The sequence below is a fragment of the Bos indicus genome, chromosome 16 (genome assembly GCF_029378745.1).
Source record: "Bos indicus isolate NIAB-ARS_2022 breed Sahiwal x Tharparkar chromosome 16, NIAB-ARS_B.indTharparkar_mat_pri_1.0, whole genome shotgun sequence".
NCBI classification, from domain to species: domain Eukaryota; kingdom Metazoa; phylum Chordata; class Mammalia; order Artiodactyla; family Bovidae; genus Bos; species Bos indicus.
This window is the reverse complement of record NC_091775.1, coordinates 45,363,801-45,370,277: the sequence shown is the minus strand read 5'-3', so window position 1 is coordinate 45,370,277 and position 6,477 is coordinate 45,363,801.

Below are 6,477 nucleotides of genomic sequence, written 5' to 3'. Positions count from 1 at the left end.
GCTTGTCTGCTGTCAGAGTTGTGGTAGTACCTGAAATGGACCCTTTTAAGGGAGTAGGAAGGGTGTGGTATGTCTGGGAAGGTCCTTTAACAGGATCCAGTCCTCAGGTTGTAGGACTGTAGATAGTGGCAAGTCCTGAGGTTGGGGTAGGTATTTATTAGCATGGGTTTGTAAAGACTGCAAGTTAGTCTTAAGGCTGGAAGGTAAGAGTCCAGAGGAAGCGGCTTTGTGGCAGAAAAGGGAGTTGGGCATCCTTTCATGAGTTCAAAGGGATGGAGGTATAAGGGGGCCTCAGAATAACCTGGAGTTGGAAAAGGGCCTAGGGGAGGAGTTCTAGTCAGCTCTGATTAAGCTTCAAGGCAAGCGTAGAGGAATGAGCCTTTTCTTTTCTTTTTTTTTTTTAAGATTGAGTATGCCAGGCTGCATGTAATGTAATGTGTATTTAATATCTAAACTTGAGACACTTCTTGGGTAGTTTGAGAGGTGAAAACTGGGCCATTGTCATTCTGAAGAGAGGTGGGAAGAATGAATCTAGGGATTTTCTTGAAGAAGAACCTGAGTTACTTCAGAGGCCCTTTCAGGTATGGTGGGGAAGGTCAATCCACCTACAGAAAGTGTCTGTGAGTGTTAACAGGTATTTCATTTTTAATGAATGGGCATATGGGTGAAATCTAATTGCCACTCCAGTCCTGGCAGCTGTCCCCTTAATTGGTGGGTTGGTTAGATGATGTCCTTGGGGGTTTACTTGTTCGCAAATAAGACAGAGTGTGGTGATCTTTTAGGGCTGATTCTAAGTTAGTGGAATGGAGAAGAGGGGTTAAGAGAAGCTTTAATGGCAGTGAGGGGTTTGAGTACCCTACGAACTTCCCATCTGGGGACTTTCCTGGTGGTTCAGTGGTAAGAATCTGCTTTCCAATGCACAGGATGTGACTTAAGTCCCTGGTCCGGGAACTAAGATCCCACATGCCGAGGGGCAACTAAGCCTATGCGTCATAACTACTGAAGCCCACGTGCCCTAGAGCCCCTGTTGTGCAACAAGAGAAGCTACCACAATAAGACGCCCATGCGCTACAAGTAGAGAGTAGCCCCCACTCCCCGCAATTAGAAAAAGCCCACGTGCAACAATGAAAACCCAGCACAACCAAAAATAAACAATAAATAAATCTTAAAAAAAAAAAAGACCCAGCACAGCCAAAAAAAAAAAAACAAAAGGAAAGAAAAACAAAATAAAGAACTTCCAGTTTTATAGGATATTGGGAGTGGTGGGGAAAGCAAGAGATGGGTCCCTCATGGTGATAGTGACAGGAGTTAGGTGAGAGACCCTCCCAGGGTATCAGTGTCCCACAGCATTGAGGGAATCTGTGTTTCTGGTGGGAGATTGGAGGGCTGAGCATTGGTGGGAAAGTCTCCTAAGACGCCGAGGAAGGAGGCTTGTGGCTGCAGAATTACTTGAGTCCCTAGTTTGGTCATAAGGTCCCTGCCTAGGAGAGGGGTGGGACAATTGGGAAGGACAAGGAAAGAATGAGAGATCTGGTCTCCCAGTGAGCATGGTAAGTCAGAGGCTTGGAGCATGGTATGTGGTTTGCCTTCTACGCCAATGATGGTGATTGGTGAGGGAATCAAGGGGCCCAAAAATTCGAGAAGAGAAGGTTCTCTTAAGGTCTCTTTTCCAGTAAGAAATTGATTTTCTTCCCTGCTACAGATAGAGTTACCCGAGGCTTGGCCGCATCGATCTTATGTTGTGGAGCCAGGTCCCAGGTCAGGGCCATCAGTTTGGAGACTGTAGAAGTCCTTGAAGATTTCTGGGGATGGAAGGAATTCTTTCAGGAGGGCTCTTTGGCTCTGGAGGGGGATTCTGTTCCCTCTTATCAAGGAGTGGGCAATCCTGTTTCCAGTGCCCTGTTAGTTCACAAAGGGGGCACAGTCCTGGAGGTACATTTTCCTGGGAAAATCTCGACTCCAGGGCCTCCTTGTTTGCAGCTGAAGCAGGAGCCAGCACTGGGGCCCAGTTGGTGTTTTTCTTGTTGGTTGAGGGAACTCGGGTATGTGTGAGTCTGAAAGTTAGCCACTCAGTTGTGTCTGACTCTGTGATCCCATGAATTGTAGCCCACCGGCCTCTTCTGTCCATGGGAGTCTCCAGGCAAGAATACTGGAGTGGGTTGCCATGCCCTTCAAAGGGCACCTCTGACTGTGGAGGCAATTGTTTGAAAGATTGTTTCTGCTCTTAAAACCATCATGGGCCTTGCTCCTTCTTTTCCTCTAATCCATCCTCATCTTGGTTATCAAAACCCTTAGAGACCAGGTTGGTGAGTTCGGGTTGGGGAGTCTGAGGGCCCTTCTCTGATTTCTGGAGTTTGTGACAGATATCAGGGGCTGACTGGAAGATGAAATGCATTGCCAAGATTGTCTTGCCTCTTCAGAGGTTAAATCTAAATTGGTGAAAAGGCATAAAGCCTCTGAAAGGTATGACAGGAAAAGATCAGGGTTTTCTTCCGGGCCTGAGTCATTTCTTTAATTTTGTCATTGTTTACAGCCTTGGTCGTGGCCCTTTTCATGCCTTCAATGAAGCAAGTAAGCATATGGTCCTATTGATGTCTTTCTTGGGATCCTGCCTGATAGTTTCAACTGGGGCCATTGTCAGGGAGCACTGTGGGTTCCTGTGCATAAACGTTGAGTTGGTGCCCATTAAGTTTGTCCCTAAATTCCTGAGCTTTAGTCCAGATTCTAGGTCTTTCTGTGGTATTTGTGCAAGTGGAGAAAATGATATGTAAGTCAAGTCAAGAAAGGTCTTAAAGTAAGATATTAAAATTCTTTAGTAAATTTGGTGGGGTCTTCTGAGAAATGGCCTAGTTTGAGGTCAGTGAGGGAGAGTTCAGACACAGAAAAATGAACAGAAATGCAAATGATTCCCTCAGAACCAGCCACTTCATGTAAGGGCCATTGGGAGGCTGCTGGCTCCAGAGAAGGCTGAAGGGAACATCCAGACAGGGTGTGATGAAGGCGAGAAGGAGAACTAGGGGCCAGCAGAGGCGAGGCTGGTGGTAGGGAAGGAAGGGGTGCTGGGGGTCCAGGAGGGGAGTCCTGGCCTGAAGAAGGAGATTCAGTGGGGTGAAAGGGAGGAGGAGGATGTGGCTAAGCGGGGGTTTAAGGAGGGCAGGAGTGGAAATAGGGAGATGCTCAGGATCTGAGAAAGGAAGGAGTGAGTGAAGTGAAGTTGCTCAGTTGTGTCCAACTCTTTGAGAGTCCATGGACTGTAGTTTGCCTGGCTCCTCCATCCATGGGATTTCCCAGGCAAGAACACTGGAGTGGGTTGCCATTTAGAGGGAAGTGAGATAGGCATTAATAATAGCATGCATCAAGAGGACCACACTTTGGGGTCTTGGGGGAGTTGAAAGAAGGCCTGGACATAAGGAATTTCAGACCATTTGCCAAGGCAGTGACAGTAAAGATCAAGTTGGAGAATATCATAATAGTTGAGAGAGCCATCCTTGCTTCAGACCTCTTGGTCACCCAATTTATATCAAGGCCAAGCCATGTTATAGAAGAAGACCATTTGTTTGGGTCTGAGGTCATCTAATTTGAGATCTTTCCAATGTTTGAGGAAACATCCCAAGTCTTTCACCACAGCAGATTGACAGTTGTCCATAATGACAATTTAGGAAAAAGAGTAAAGAGAAAATTTTGAGGACAGAGGCCATTATGGGAGTCCTGGAGTTCAGAAGGAGCATCTCCTACAAGGATTCATCCTGGAGTCGAGTGGCCCTGATTCTGAGATGATGAATCAAGGACAAGAGGAAGATGAACAGGAGTCATCCCCTGAGGCCAAATTCCAACCTAGGTGGTGATAGATCCAATGCTGGGCTTTTTGCTGCCTCGATTCTGCCACTATTTTCCCAGGAAAACCCCATCAAAGGAATAACTTACAGTTTGGCGGATGTCTTGCTGGATGATGAAGAAGACTGAGCTGGAGGTCGAGGTGAAAGGAATTTGGATAGTGATGATTTTTCCATACAGCTCACCAAAAATCTTAGATTGTGAAAGAATTCGCAGAGATATTAGCAAGGAAAGAAAAAAAGAGCTTTTTATTCTCTTTCCAAAGGAGGAAAGGGGCCAGATGCATAGAGTGGCATTGACCCTGAAGGGTGAGAGGTTCAGTTTTTTATTTAAAGGGCAAGGGGCAGGAAAGAGGGGGTGGGTTCATGTCTATTTTGGTCCCTGGTTGTACTCAGGCTGGCTGTAGCTCTATAGGATGTGGTTCTGAGAATAGACTTCTTGTCTTCAATCATTTTCAGTCCCTGGATGTGTGGGAGGGACTTGATACTGGCCTTTGACAGGCATTAACCTGTTTTGAACAATGTTAGATGAGTTTACATTAAGTAGCTTACTTTGATTTTTTTTAAACTTAAAAGCATACTCTGAAGATCTTTTCATATCATTAAGTATTCCCAACCTATAATCTCAAAAACAAATGAGTGTTTTGGGCAAAATACCACCTAAGTCTCAGTTTAGTTCAGTTCAGCCACTCAGTCATGTCTGACTCTTTGTGACCCCATGAACCGCAGCATACCAGGCCTCCCTGTCCATCACCAACTCCCGGATCCACCCAAACCCATGTCCATCAAGTCAATGATGCCATCCAACCATCTCATCCTCTGTTGTCCCCTTCTCCTCCTGCCCTCAATCTTTCCCAGCATCAGGGTCTTTTCCAATGAGTCAGCTCTTCGCATCAGGTGGCCAAAGTATTGGAGTTTCAGCTTCAACATCAGTCCTGCCAATGAACACCCAGGACTGATCTCCTTTAGAATGGACTGTTTGGATCTCCTTGCAGTCCAAGGGACTCTCAAGAGTCTTCTCCAACACCACAGTTCAAAACCATCAATTCTTCAGTGCTCAGCCTTCTTCACAGTCCAACTCTCACATCCATATATGACCACTGGAAAAACCATAGCCTTGACTAGATGGACCTTTGTTGGCAAAGTAATGTCTCTGCTTTTTAATATGCTGTCTAGGTTGGGCATAACTTTCCTTCCAAGGAGTAAGCATATTTTAATTCCATGGCTGCAGTCACCATCTGCAGTGATTTTGGAGCCCAGAAAAATAAAGTCAGCCACTGTTTCCACTGTTTCCCCATCTATTTCCCATGAAGTGGTGGGACCGGATGCCATGATCTTCATTTTCTGAATGTTGAGCTTTAAGCCAACTTTTTCACTCTCCTCTTTCACTTTCTTCAAGAGGCTCTTTAGTTCTTCTTCACTTTCTGCCATGAGGGTGGTGTCATCTGCATATTGAGGTTATTGATATTTCTCCCAGCAATCTTGATTTCATCTTGTGCTTCTTCCAGCCCAGCATTTCTCATGATGTACTCTGCATATAATTTAAATTAGCAGGGTGACAATATACAGCCTTGATGTACTCCTTTTCCTGTTTGGAACCAATCTGTTGTTTCATGTCCAGTTCTAACTGTTTCTTCCTGACCTGCATATAGGTTTCTCAAGAGGCAGGTCAGGTGGCCTGGTATTCCCATCTCTTGAAGAATTTTCCACAGTTTATTGTGATCCACACAGTCAAAGGCTTTGGCATAGTCAATAAAGCAGAAATAGATGTTTTTCTGGAACTCTCTTGCTTTTTCAATGATCCAGCAGATGTTGGCAATTTGATCTCTGGTTCCTCTGCCTTTTCTAAAACCAGTGTTCGCGGTTCACATATTGCTGAAGCCTGGCTTGGAGAATTTTAAGCATTACTTTACTAGCGTTTGAGATGATGCTGCCGCAGTGCAGGAGTATGGCAGTGGCGCAGCATGGCTGAGAGGAGCTACCCTGGGCTGGAGGTCAGGGGCAGTGACCAAGAGGAACTAGCCTGCGTCCAAGGTAAGGAGCGGTGGCTGCGCTTTGCTGGAGCAGCTGTGAAGAGATACCCGGCGTCCAAGGTAAGAGAAAGCCAGGTAAGATGGTAGGCACTGAGAGAGGGGATCAGGGGGCAGACAGACTGAAACTAAAGTCACGGACAACTAGCCAATCTGATCACATGGACCTCAGCCTTGTCTAACTCAATGAAACTAAGCCATGCCGAATGGGGCCATCCAAGTCAGACAGGTCATGGTGGAGAGGTCTGACAGAATATGGTCCACTGGAGAAGGGAATGGCAAACCACTTCAGTATTCTTGCCTTGAGAACCCCATGAACAGTATGAAAAGGCAAAAAGATAGGATACTGAAAGATGAACTCCCCAGGTCAGTAGGCGCCCAACATGCTACTGGCGATCAGTGGAGAAATAACTCCAGAAAGAATGAAGGGATGGAGCCAAAGCAAAAACAACACCCAGTTGTGAATGGGACTGGTGATAGAAGCAAGATTCGATGCTGTAAAGAGCAATATTGCATAGGGACCTGGAATGTTAGGTCCATGAATCAAGGCAAATTGGAGGTGGTCAAATAGGAGATGACAAGAGTGAGCATCGACATTCTAGGAATCAGTGAAC